This window comes from Sorex araneus, chromosome 2 (genome assembly GCF_027595985.1).
Source record: "Sorex araneus isolate mSorAra2 chromosome 2, mSorAra2.pri, whole genome shotgun sequence".
NCBI classification, from domain to species: Eukaryota; Metazoa; Chordata; class Mammalia; order Eulipotyphla; family Soricidae; genus Sorex; species Sorex araneus.
The window spans coordinates 26,470,303-26,484,886 of NC_073303.1; the positions used below are offsets into that span (position 1 = coordinate 26,470,303).

Sequence of the window (14,584 nt, forward strand, 5' to 3'; positions counted from 1 at the left end):
CCCCAACATCAGAATTAATAGTAGCACTGTCGTCCCATTGTTCATCGATTTGCTCGAGCAGGCACCAGTAACGTCTCCATTGTGAGACTTGGTGTTACTATTTTTGGCATATTGAATACACCACAGGTAGCTTGCCAGGTTCTGCCGTGCGGGATGGATACTCTCCCAAACTCCTTTGGAAGTTTTCTGAAAATATCAAAGGCACCTGAAGGAGAAGTAATGTGGAAATAGAGCAATAGTCCAACGGGTAAGGTGCTTGCCTTGCATGCAGTCAAACTCAGGTTTGATCCTCAGTATCCCATACTGTCTCCCGAGTCCTGCCAGGAATGAGCCTTGAGCGCCATCAGGTATGTTCCAAAGATAGAAGAAGAAATAATGTTGGTGTCATAGACACATAATGCAGGTGGTGAATCTATAGGATAAGGAACACAGGGTTTTAACTGAGACTCGGATTCCATTCCTGGTATTCTCAACCACCAGGTCTCCATAGACATATTCATTCAACTCTCATTCTGCAGTTCCTTGTCTGAAAAGTGGGAACAAGAGTACTAATCTCTCATTGTGACAGTTAATTTGAATCAAAGAGCTTGCAGTGATGCCATTTGGTGCATTGTTGGGGAAGATTACGTGTCCCTTCCCTTTTTTTCTTCCTTAGTTCTAGGAAGCAATATTCTTACCTAGTGTCACCTAAGTGGAGACAAGTGGTTATGGTCAAACCGGAAGGTCTGTGAGGTTGTGTGTGTGTGTGTGTGTGTGTGTGTGTGTGTGTGTGTGTGTGTGTGCGCACGTGCGCAAAAGTGATAAAGAAGCTGACATTTAAATGGGCGATGTTTTGGTTCTGGTAAATTAAAGGGGTCAAGAAGAAAGGGAAAATATAAAGGATAACTTCCAGCTGTATCTAGGCCAAGGCAGCGATGGTCGTGAGGCAAGCGTCTGTTGTTTTTTTGTTTTGATTTTTCAAACTCGGGGCTGACTTCTGGCTCTACACTAAGGAATTACTCCTGGCAGTGCTCAGGGACTTTATGGGGTGCTGGGGATTGAATCTGGGTTGGCTGTGTGCAAGGCAAACACCCTACCCACTGTACTATCTCTCAGGCGCTACATCTGGCTTCTTTTGCATGGTCTCATTCTCTATAGCAGGATGGAAGGATCCTGGGAACAGGAGTGAAAGCCAGTGACTTGGCTTCTGTTCCCATTTTGGTGTCTCTTCAGTACAGTTAGGAGAGTAAAAGTACCAGAAAATTCTTAAGTGGAGGTGGTCTCCTCCTTCTCCATCCTGCTTTCAGTGGGGTTTGGAAGATACTGCTTGCTGTGGTAGGTACCTCTCATTAAAAAAATTTAACTCTCAAGACAGCAGCTCACCAGAGAGCTTTCGGACCCGTGCAGACTGATGCCACCAGGGAACCTCAGTTGGAGAGGGTGCTCTCCCTGCCTACTCCAAACCAACCACTGGTGGCCACAAACTTCCAGAAGAAAAACACAGGTACGAGGGACCAGGGACTGAAGATTCCAGGCCACTTGGTGACGGCTGTCCCTTCTCATCGCTTGGGGTCCTGGCTGTCATGCCCATGAACTGCCTCCGGGCATCGTCTCAGCACCTTAAGGGCCTTGATCCAGAGACTCACAAATGAATCTCAAAATATTTTAGCTCCCTACAGAGATGTCTCTGGACCCCAGTCATTTTCAATTTTAGAGTTCCAGGAGCACGCAGCCGACATCTCATGATATTCAAAATAAGCAATAGAAAATAAATTATCTAGATCTGCCTGTGGCAGACAAGCTTGAATAGTGGTAGGAAATTTTGAAATAATGCTGGTGGGAAGGTGTAATGGTAGTGGGAATTGATGTTGAAATACTGAATGCAATCAACTAATGTAAACAACCTTATGAAAATAAAATTTAAGGGGCTGGAGTGATAGCACAGCGGGTAGGGCTTTTGACTTGCACGAGGCCAACCCGGGTTCAATTCCCAGCATCCCATATGGTCCCCTGAGCATCGCCAGGGGTAATTCCTGAGTGCAGAGCCAGGAGTGACCCCTGTGCATCACCGGTGTGACCCAAAAAGAAAAAAAATTTAAAAAAATTCTTATAGGACACTATTTATTTTTTTCCTTTCACTAGAGTCCTTTCCAGATACCTTTCTCTCAACAAAACAGAAACCAGGGGGCCGGAGCGATAGCACAACGGGTAGGGCGTTTGCCTTGCACGCGGCTGACCCAGGTTCAATCCCCGGCATCCCATATGGTCCCCCAAGCACTGCCAGGAGTAATTCCTGAGTGCAAAGCCAGGAGTAACCCCTGAGCATCGCTGGGTGTAACCCAAAAAGAAAAAAAAAAACAGAAACCAAATCAGAACAGAACAGGAAACAAGAGATATTGAAGATATTGATAAAACCTCCCAGATGCATAGTCGAAAACTAAGTCAGACCTCTATCTTATACCATATGCAAAAATTAACCCAACAAATGGATTAGAGTCCTCAACAAGAAACACAAATAATAAAGCTGCTAGAAGAAATCAGAGGGAAATAGTTAATAACATTGAATTAGATAATGACTTCTTAGCTATGACGGCACAGATTGGCGCAAAAGAGAGACATGGAACTCTAGCAACTTCAAACTTTTCTGTTCTGTTTGGTTTGGGTGCAGGGTGGAAGTCAGGACTCTGGCACACACCAAGCCAGCCCTTTGCACTGTACCTCCCTGACCTCCATCAATTTAAAACTTTTGAGCATCAAAGGACACAATCAATAGAGTGAAAAGGCAAGCTATGGAGTGGGAGAAAACGTTTATAAATAATTTATTTGATAAGAACTAGAGTATGTAAAGAATGCTGATAGGGTTCAAGAGGCAGTATGGGGCTAAGGAACTTGCCTTGCACGTGGCCGACCACCCCATATGGTCCTCAGGAGCACTATCAAGAGTGACCCCCGACCACAGAGCCGGGAGTAAACCCTGAGCACTGCTGGGACTGGCCCCAAAAGCAAAACAAACGAACCAAAGAAAGTGTACAACTAAACAACAGTCAAATCAAATTTAAAAGTATGTAAAAATGAAGTCAGCGTGTTAGTATAGCAGGCTAGTGCTGGCCTTGCGTGGGCCTGACTCGAGTTTGATTCCCAGCACCCCAAATGGTCCCCTGACCTCTGCCAGGAGTGATTCCTGAGTCCAGAGCCAGGACTAATCCCTGAGCACTGCCAGGTGTGGCCGGAGAGATAGGACAGCCGGTAGGGCGTTTGCCTTGCATGTGGCCGGTCAGAGTTCAATCCCTGGCACCCCATAGGGTTCCCCAGGCACCTCCAGGAGTAATTCCTGAGTGCAGTGCAGAGCCAGAAATAACCCCTGAGCATTGCTGGGTGTGACCCAAAAAGCAAAAAAAAAAAAAAATCACCCTAATATAGGGGTAAGACACTTAGACTGACCCAGGCTCCATCCATGACATCACCCAAGCTCTGAAGGACTGATCCCTGAGCACAGAGCCAGGAGCAAACCCTGAGCACTGGCAGGAGTGGCAAAATAAATAACTAAATAAATAAAATTAAGTTTCCCTACCTGAAAAAAAAAAAGAATTGAAAAAATCTAACAAAGGGCTAATATCCAAGATATATAAGCATTTGGCAACAAAACACTGGGCAACAACAAAATGACCTATCAAAAAATGGGGGGCGGGGCTGTAGCTATAGTACAGGGGGGGAGAGAACTTTCCTATGTACTCACCTGGGGTTGATCACCTCTGTCCCATATGGCCAGGGGTGATCCCTGAGTGCAAGGTCAGAAGTAAGTCCTAAGCCTCTGAATGTGGACTCCACACCCCCAAATAAAATAAAATAAAATAGGGTGGTATAATCACTATGGAAAACAATATGTGGTTTCTCAAAAACTTAAAAATGAGACTACCATATGATCCCTAAATCCCATTTGAAGGTATATATGCAGAAAAAAAAAAAACTCATAGGGGTGGGGTGCAGATGGCATGCGTGAGGCCCAGTGTTTGGCCCCCAGGCATTGGCACTGCCAGGCTCAACACTCCTTTGCTGAACAGCCAGTCTGACACCATCAGACAAAACAGTTCCTGTGTCGGAGCACTGCTAGGGAGGGCCTCACCCCCCAAAAAAAAATTGGAAGTAGGGCATCTGGAGAGATAGTACAGCGGGTAAGGCGCTTGTCTTGCACATAGTGACTCCCTATTTGATCCCTGGCACCACATGTGCTCCCCTTAACACCACCTGGAATAATAATCCCTGAGCACAAAGATAGACATAAGTTCCTTTTTTTTTTTCTTTTTGGGTCACATTCAGTGATGCTCATGGGTTACTTCTGATCTGCACTCAAGAATTACTTCTGGCAGCGCTCAGATGACCATATGGGATGCCAGGGATCAAGCCCTTGCGCAAAACCAGCCTTGTGCAAGGCAAACCCCCAAACCCGCTGTACTCACACTCCGGCCCCTAGACCTAAGTTCTGAGCAGAATCGGGTGTTCTGCTCCCACCACCAGGATAATTGAAATTAGGGTCCTGACAGTTACACATCTATGTTCATAGCAACTCTGTTCAAAAGAACCAGGAGGGGGTGGAATTCACTCAAATGTGCATCAACGGAGAGACAATATAATGGCACATCACTCAGCCCTAAAAAGGAAGGAATTTGCCACCTGCCGCCACACAGCCAACCTACAGGATATCACTGCAACTGAGACAAGCCAACCACAAAAAGACACTCACTGCATGTTTCCAATTTTATGAATTATGTAAAGCAGTCAAAAGAGTAGATAGTCAGATGGAGGCTGCCAGGGGGAAAGGGGCTTGTGGTTTAACAGGTACAGAGTTCCATTTTTACAAGATGAAAAGGTGGAGATTAGTCATACCGAAACGTGAGCAAACTTGACTGGACAGTATGCTTCGGAACGAGTAAGATGCTAACATGACACTTGAAATTGGGCTGTTCTGCTGTTGGTCATCTTTGCTTAGTTATTTTAAAAAAACCTAAAAAAATATATAAAGTTGATCTATTCTTTTCTTTAAATTGAGGAAAGTGGGGCTGGAGAGATAGTACAGGGGTAAGATGCTTGAGTTGCAACTGTCCCTGCCCCCACCCTTGGCAGCACATATGGTCTCCTGAGCACAGCCGGGAGTGCTCCCTGAGCACAGCCAGAAGTGCTCCCTGAGCACAGCCGGGAGTGCTCCCTGAACACGAACCAGGAGTAAGACCTAAGCACAGCTGGGGGTTACTCCAAACCGTATATGACTAGATATAGAAAATTAATATAAAAAAGTATTAAGGATAAAAATTACTGGCTTTTTCTATTCTATTTGTTTGTGAGCCACACCCAGTGGTGCTCAAGACTTATTCCTGGCTTTCCATTCAGGAATCACTCCTGGTGGGCTTGGGGCTTGGAGAACCGTATGGGAGGCAGGGCTGGCTGCTTCCTGGCCCCGGGCTGGCCATATGCAAATCCCTTTGGTCCCATATTCTGGAGAAGTCTATATTCTTTCTCTGTCTCTCTGTCTTTCTTTCTCTGTCTCTCTGTCTGTCTCTCTCTCTCTCAAATTTCTAAGTAAATTTTTACAAATAAAACTATTTTATTATTTAAAAATGCTTAAGGAGGCCAGTAAGATAGTACAACTGGGTAGGGTACTTGCCTTGTAGATGGCTGACCTGGGTTTGATTCCTGGCACCCCATATAATCCCCTGAGCACCACCAGGAGTGATCACTGAATGCAGAGCCAGGAATAAGCCCTGGGCACTGCTCTGTGTGCCCCCCCAAAAAATAAATGGTTTAGGTTTAATCAAGCTTCTGTAAACAACCACAGTGCCCAAGAACAGATGAGTGGACAGAGAAATTACGTTGTAGGGACTGGAGAGATAGTACAGTGGGTAGGACACTTGCCTTGCATGCAGCTAATCTGGGTTAGATCCCATCATTCCATATGGTCCCCCATGCACTGCAAGGAGTAATTCCTGACTGCAGAGCCAGGAGTTACCCTTCAGCATGGCCAGCTGTGGCCCCCAAATAAGAAATAAACAAAAGAGAAATTGTGTATACACAATAAAATACTACTTAATTATAAGAAATAAAAGAAAAGTTTGCACTTTGCTGCAATTTAGGATGGAGCTGGAAATTATTGGACTGAGTAAACTAAGTCAGAGAGAGGACAAACACCTAATGATTTCATTCATATGTGGAGTATAAAGATACGTAGTGAAGGGACTAGACAACGGTCAGTAACAAGAGACCCTGAGCTGAAGACCCAGGTTCAATCCCCGGCTGAGTGATCCCTAGCGTACAGCCTGAGACGTCCCTGGGCCCTTCCAGGTAGAAACCGAATACCAACAATCACACCACCAAACAGGGACACAGACTGAGAGTCTGATTCCAGAGCTGAGTTTGCTAAGTAAGTGGTGGCGAGGGAGGCACGGGACCCTCGGGGTGGTGGTGGAGTGGCGGGACTCTCCGGGGCGAGATGGGGTGTGCTGTAACTCCACCATATCCCTAAACCATCATTCATGTTAAGGCGATTGTAAGTCATGGTTCTAAATAAGGTAAAAGATATACCATACATATTATAAATATTGTCTTTGAATTGCATTTTATCTTTTGGTTATGCTGCTTTTAAACTTCTGCTGCAAACAAATTTTTACATGCGCAAAAATATTTGTCTTTTCTTTAATTTTATGACTGGAAGGATCTTTTTTTTTTTCTTTTTCGGTCACACCTGGCAATGCAAAGGGGTTACTCCTGGCTCTGCACTCAGGAATTACCCTTGGCAGTGCTCAGGGGACCATATGGGATGCTGGGGATTGAACCCGGGTCAGCAGCGTGCAAGGCAAACGCCCTACCCGCTGTGCTATCGCTCCAGCCCTGGAAGGATCTTTTTTGATTAAATTATTCATTTGGGCTCCTTTTGAAATTCTTTACTTTTCTTTTTCATTATTTATTTATTTATTTATTTATTTATTTATTTATTTATTTATTTACTTTTTGGGTCACACCCAGCGATGCACAGGGGTCACTCCTGGCTCTGCACTCAGGAATTACTCCTGGCGGTGCTCAGGGGACCATATGGGATGCTGGGAATCGAACCTGGTTCAGCCACGTGCAAGGCAAACGCCCTATCCACTGTGCTATCACTTCAGCCCCATATTTTTCTCTTTTTTTAATTTATTCATTTAGGGATTTGGGTCATACCCAGTGGTACTTCGAGTTTACTCTTGGCACAGTGCTCAGGGATCATTCCTGGCAGTGCTCAGAGGAACTTATGCATTGACCAGGGATTGAATCTGTGTCAACCAGCCATGTACAAGGTAAGAGTCTTTATCTCCCCAGCTTTGAGTTTATCTTATTAAAAAAATATATTTAGGGGGACGGGGAGAGTATATTGGGTAAGGCACTTGCCTTGCATACAGCCAATCCAGGTTGGATCCCTGGAATCCCACGTTCCCCCGAGCAGCACCAGGAGTGATTACTGAGTGCAAAGCTAGGAGTAACCCCTGAGCAGCACCCGAAATGATCAGTGATCTCTGAGCATAGAGCTGGGAGTTACCCCTGAGCATTCCTAGATGTGGCCCAAAACACAAAACCAAACAAAATGTTTAATTATGGGGAAGGGTTGGTCACACCCACCTGTGCTCAGCGCTTGGTTCTGTGTACAGGGCTCACTCTTTTTTTTTTCTTTTTGGGTCACACCCAGCGATGCTCAGTGGTTACTCCTGGCTCTGCACTCAGGAATCACTCCCATGCTCGGGAATGCTGGGAATCGAACCTGGGTCGGCTGTGTGCAAGGCAAACACGCTACCCACTGTGCTATCGCTCCAGCCCCCAGGGGTCACCCTTGGTAATACTCAGGGGACCCTATGTGATGCTGGGTCAACCCTACTCACTGCACTGTCTCTCCAACCCTTCTATAAAAATAGGGGCTAGACCCTATTATGTTTGGGGTTCACTTGGATCCTGATGGTACTGGGGGGCAGCAATGCTGGGGGACTGTTTGATATCAGGAATTGAACCAAGGATTCATGTGCTCTACCATTTGGACTATCCTCCTGGCCCCCTTCTACTCCACTTTACTTTTCTTGAGTATGAAGTCAAAAATCATGTAGGTGAAAAACATAGAATAGTAATTTCTTCTTCCCTGTCGACATTTTGTCGGGGGAGGCAACAGTTTTACTTTTAGTAGACGTTTGGGTTTCTTTACTATTTTTCACTATTTATAGACGAGTTATATAAAAAGTTTATTCATAAACCCAGGATTTTAGGGCTTTTGCACATGACTGCCGTCAGAGGAGTCACAGCCCTGAGTGTGTGAGAGGCCTAAGGTGCCGGGGCTGGAACCTGGTCTGGCGCATCACACATGTGCCCTGCCACATGAGCTCTCTCCAAGGACCAGTGTATGAATATATGTTTATTTACATGTATATTTATCTTATTCACACTCACTGTCATCCCGTTGCTCATCGATGTGCTCGAGTGGGCACCAGTAACGTCTCCATGGTGAGACTTATTGTTACTGTTTTTGGCATATCGAATATGCCACAGGGAGCTTGCCAGGCTCTGCCGTGGGGGCGATACTCTCGGTAGCTTGCTGAGCTCTCCAAGAGGGGCAGAGGAATCGAACCCGGGTCAGCCGCGTGCAAGGCGAATGCCCTACCCACTGCGCTATCGTTCCAGCCCATTTATTTTATCATCACTTTTTCCCCCTATCAAATTGTGCTCAGGAGAATCATTGGGCTCCCTCCAACAGGGCCCGTGGCTCTGTGCAATGGTCAGAGAATGCAGCGGGCTTTCCCCCAGCAGTTCTGGGATTTGCTGGGCTACCCTGGCAGTGTTCAGGGGTCTCCGCAGCTGCACTCAGCAGTGCTCGGGGAACCTATGTGTTGCCTGGGATTGAACGAGATCAGTCACATGCAAGGCAATCACCATAACTCCCAGACTATCTCTCCAACCCAAATTTTTAATTTATTACCATCATTTTGTTTTGGGATTTGGGGCCACTCCCAGTGATCTCAACAGCTAGTATTAGCCCTGTGCATGGGGATCACTCCTGCATGTTCTCTGGGGACCACACGGAGCCAGGAATCAAACTTAGGTTCACTACAGGCTCACCAAGCATCTTAACCCCTGTACTAAGTCTCTGGCAGAGTATATGAATGTTTTTAACAATTCATCTAAATTCACACCTACTCACCTTTAGGAAAAATTATATCAATTTCTAGAAACACTGGTGTCCCAGAGTTCTTATTTCCCTATAGTCTTGCCAATAAAATCTATTATCTTTATTTATTTGGGGGAGGGTTATGGATTACACCTAACAGTGTTCAGAGATTATTCCTGGGTCTGAGCTCAGGGCTCACTCCTAGAAGTATTCAGGGATCAAACCAGGGTCAGCTGCATGCAAGGCAAGTGCTTGAACCAGTGTGCTGTTTCTACAGCCACCTAAACCATTATCTTTTAAAGCTTTAAGTCTTTTAAAGCTTTGCTAATATGATTACCAAAAATTATTCTTTTTTTTTTTTTTTTTTTTTGCTTTTTGGGTCACACCCAGCGATGCTCAGGGGTTACTCCTGGCTTTGCACTCAGGAACTACTCCTGGCGGTGCTTGGGGGACCATATGGGATGCCGGGGATCGAACCCGGGTCGGCCGCGTGCAAGGCAAACGCCCTACCCGCTGTGCTATCGCTCCAGCCCCCCAAAAATTATTCTTAATTGTTATTTTTCTTTCACTATGAGTGGCATGATGTATTTCACAAATGTTTATTGGCATTTTATATCATCTTTTATTAATTTTCTATTTGTGTGATTTCCTTGATTTCCTATTTTTCCTACAGAGATTTTCATTATTTTTTTTCCAAGATTTTCATTATTTTTAAGAGTATTCCCATCCCTGCATAGAAATCAAGTTTTCAATTCATTTTCTTCTTTTAAAAATATTACTTGAGGGCTGGAGTGAAAGCACAGCGGGTAGGGCATTTGCTTTGCACTCGGCCAGCCCGAGTTCAATTCCCAGCATCCCATATGGTCCCCTGAGCACTGCCAGGAGTGATTCCTGAGTGCAAAGCCAGGAGTAACCCCTGAGCATCGCTGGGTGTGATCCAAAAAAGAAAAAAAAAATTACTTGAGTGTCTGGAGAGATAGTACAGCTAGTAAGCCACTTGCCTTGCATACAACTGACCCAGGTTCAATCTCTGGCACCCCATAAGGTTCCCAAAGCCTGTCAGGAATAATCATGGAGCACAGAACTAGGAGTATGCCCTGAGCACAGATGGGCGTGGCCCCAAAGCAATCAAATAAAAACATTTTTTTAAAAAAAAATTACTTGATTCTGTCTTCGATGTCATCTGGGAGGGTCTATAGTTTGAGTGGAATCTTTAGAATCTAAGGGAAGCTGAACAACCAGGACTCAGTAAATTGTTTACTACATTCTCTCGTGTTTTGAAGTCATTCCTCGGCCCCCTGTCTCATGCTTTCTTTCTGCAGATGGCCATTATCTCCTTTTCCTTGCCCTGAGGGCCCCTTAACATTTGCACCTGTTCTGTATTTCTCTCTTTCCTTTCAAGTCAACAGTCCAGGTCTGTTTGGGTCCAACTCATTTGGGTCCAATTCCAAATTGCTGAGACAATCTAATTGGGCAATGCCACAGTCAGGTGAATCCCTGTTGTCCAATCAATGGAGGTCAGAAGGCTGGGCTGTCATGTAGGGTATCTGGGCTGCTGCAAAAGTTTTTGACAAGCTACTCATTTCATAACTTCTATTTTACTCTAGTCTAAACAGAATAACTTCTATTTGGATTCTGTTCTCTGGATCAGTTATGTGGTGGCATGCTAGCTGGTCTTGGCATCTGAATTTTAAGGACCTGGAAGAAAACGAAACTTCTTTTTCCCCCAGACTTGCAGCTTCTGGACAATAGAATGTCTTTCTTTAAGAATGCTGAATCTTGGGGTTGGAGCAATAGCACAGCGGGTAGGGCATTTGCCTTGCACGCGGCCGACCCGGGTTCGATTCCTAGCATCCCATATGGTCCCCTGAGCACTGCCAGGAATGATTCCTGAGTGCAGAGCCAGGAGTAACCCCTGTGCATCGCCAGGTGTGACCCAAAAAGCAAAAAAAAAGAATGCTGAATCTTAGTGCAGCAGGTAAGGCACTTGCCTTGCATGCGGCTGACCCTGTTCTATCCCCTGTGTCCTATAAGATCCCCACCCCGAGCACCACTAAGAGTGATCCCGGAGAGCAGAGCTAGGAGTAAGCCCTGAGCATTGCTGAGTATGGCCCCAAAACCAATAAATAAGTCTGAGAGTCAGGTGTGGGGGGTACCAGGGCTCAGAGTACCTGTCTTGCAAGTACACAGTCACGTCCTTTCCAGCAGGGATGGCCTCCCCACAAGGACATGCCTCTTGCCAAGGATCTCTTTCACCCCTCACCCCTTGGAGGAAGAGAAGTGGAAACATAAGAAGCAGCAGTCAGTGCAGAGCCCAAACTCTGACTTCATGGGCTTGCAGTTCCCAGGAAACTGAAATCCCCACCATCGTCAGCCATGCACACGCAGTAGTTTCGTGTGTTGGTTGCTCAGTCCTCTGGCAGTCTACAGGAGGAAAAACAAGGCTGACAGGAGGAGGCTCCTGCAGACAGGAGAGGCACGAACAGCTCACTGCATCAAGATGAACGGGGAACATTCCAATAAACACATTATTCATTTATTCATTTTTAAAACACAGTCACACGTTTAAATCCCCGGCGTCTGACACATGCCAATGGTAATCCTGGTCATTCTGCTGTTTGTGGCTGATAGGGATTCCAGCTTTACCAGTCATATATGTGTGTGGGTGTGACCCTTAACACAGCAAATCAAATCATGCGTGAGTGTCACTGCCAGGAAGTGCAACCTCTGGGTGACCACACATCAGTGACCTCTGATGAGCACCACAAGTGAGCATGACTGTGGGCCTTACTCACACTGCTCATCTTGGTCCTCTTAGTTGTGGACAAGTGTCACCACTGAAGGAGTGCAAAGCGTGGGTCAGCACCCTGGCTGAGAGTGGCGCTCAGGTGACCATAGTGGATGCTGGGAATCGAACCCGGGTTGGCCTCGTGCAAAGCAAACGCCCTACCCGCTGTCCTATTGCTCCAGCCCCCTGTCTGCGGTTCTTGGGTTTGTGATCTTAGGTAAGAAATGCAAGCGGGGCTGGAGAGATGCTACAGTGGGTAGGCACTTACCTTGCACGCAGCTGACCCGGCTTCCATTCTCAACATCCCATTTGGTCCCTGGAACCCACCAGCTTGCATATCTGAGTGCAGAGCCAGGAGCAGCCCTGAACACTGCTGGGCGTGGCCCCCAAATCCCAGGGACGAAGATGTAGCTCAGTGGTAGATTGCTTTGTATGTATGAAAGATCTTGGGTTCAAGTCTCAGAAACACACATGCACGTGCGCGTTTTTAATTCTTTGTCCTTTTTATTTGTTAAAATCTCAGCACGATGTAGCTGTTCAGGTGTTAAGGTCCTCCTTCTACCTGCGGTTTGCCAGGTTTTAATGTCACTTGTGTTCATACTCTAAGGGAATCCTCATGTTCCAGGAACATTTTCCTCTTTGGGATTCAAATTTTTTGGTGCTCCTCCCCTCCCTGGCCCTGCACCCGCACAATCCACAGTGGTGCCACAAATTGAACCCGGGACCTTACAGGTGCAAGGTATGTAAAGCTGAGCACATGTGGGGGCAATCCAGATGGTCTCCCTCCTCCCCTTCCCACCCAGCCTATTCCGCTAGGAGTGATCCTGAGGGATCCCTAAGCACAGAGCCAGGAGGAAGCCCTGAGCATCACTGGTTGTGGCTCCCAAACAAACAAACAAATGATGTGAAGAAATTGGGCTCCTTGGGGCTGGAGTGATAGCATAGCGGGTAGGGCGTTTGCCTTGCACGCAGACGACCCGGGTTCGAATCCCAGCATCCCATATGGTCCCTTGAGCACGGCCAGGGGTCATTCCTGAGTGCAGAGCCAGGAATGACCCCTGAGCATCGCCGGGTGTGACCCAAAAAGAAAAAAAAATGGTCTCCATTGATGATGGCTGAGAAACTTGTAAGAATCACGTCTGTTGCCTTGTGAAGATCACGGAAGTGGAAAAGAAAGAATTGCCTGGGGTGACAGCCATAACTAAATTGAGTGAAGACGAATGCAGAGGACAGTAACTCCGACAAGATGACATATAAAAATGTATTCACTAAATGCTTTTTTTTTTTTTTTTTTTTGCTTTTTGGGTCACACCCGGCGGTGCTCAGGGGTCTCATTCTTGGCTCTGCACTCAGGAATTACCTCTGGCCGTGCTCAGGGGACCATATGGGATGCCGGGAATTGAACCTGGGTCAGCCGTGTGCAAGGCAAACGCCCTACCCGCTGTGCTATTGCTCTAGCCCCTGATGCTTATGTTTTTAAACAAATTTAAAACTTTATTTTTGATTTTTGGGTCACACCCAGCGATGCACAGGGGTCACTCCTGGCTCTGCACTCAGGAATTACTCCTGGCAGTGCTTGGGGGACCATATGGGATGCCGGGGATCGAACCTGGGTTGGCCGCGTGCAAGGCAAACGCAGTACCCGCTGTGCTATCGCTTCGGCCCCCCAAATTAAAAACTTTTAATTAAAAATTTAATTAAAAAAAAAACCCTTTACACTAAAAAAAAAAGTAAAAAGCTGAGCACATCCCTGGTCCCTGGGTATGACAAGCTAGAATACTGAGGACATCTTAAGTCTAACATCAAATCAGTTCTTGGGACAAAATTTCTGATTACTGTTTACTGTACTGAAGGTCAAACTGAACTCAAAGTAAAAAAAGAATTTCAGCAGGAGCTACTGATCTGAATGTAATACCGGAAGTTTGGAGATAGTTTACTTGCTCTAAAATCTTGTATGACTCACTCTTGGTTTCAATTTCTTCTCTGGTAAAATGAGGAGGTTGGACTAAATAGCTTCAGTTTTTCTCAGCTTTAACTTTGGGATTCTCATCATCTTTTTGGGTCTCTATAAGATTGGGAAAACAAGGTCTCACCCTGAAGGGAGATGAAATTCTCCTTAATGTTGGTGAATACTCTCACACTGGGCTCCCTCATAATTAGACTCTGACAATGACCTTAGCTTCCATCTCAGAAACCGAGTTTTTTTTTTTTTTTGCTTTTTTTTTTGGGTCACACCTGGCAATGCACAGGGGTTACTCCTGGCAGTGCTCAGGGGACCATATGGGATGCTGGGAATCGAACCCGAGTCAGCCCTGTGCAAGGCAAACGCCCTACCCGCTGTGCTACGCTCCAGCCCCAGAGAAGAGTTTCTTCTTAATGTTTATAATGACTGAATAGTCTCATTTGTATTACTAGATATTACTAAAAGTCTATTTCCCATTATTCAACTTGGAAAAAAAAATCACTGCAGAGAGAAAAGATACATTTTATACTTTAAGAGAGAACCAGAAAGGGAAATAAGTTGGAGAGGCAGCAGGTGAAAGAGGAATTCCTGCTTGCTTGCATCACTGTCACCTCCTCCTTTATAAGACAAAGAAAATGGGAACATTTTTGTTTGTTTGTTTTGGGGCCACACCTGGTTGTCCTCA

General features: G+C 45.9%; 1 pseudogene; it reads left to right on the forward strand.

Annotated features, from left to right (window-relative positions):
• The first annotated feature begins 11,377 nt into the window (after positions 1 to 11,377).
• Positions 11,378 to 11,652, forward strand: LOC101554075 (40S ribosomal protein S27-like; annotated as a pseudogene).
• Positions 11,653 to 14,584: the final 2,932 nt, after the last annotated feature.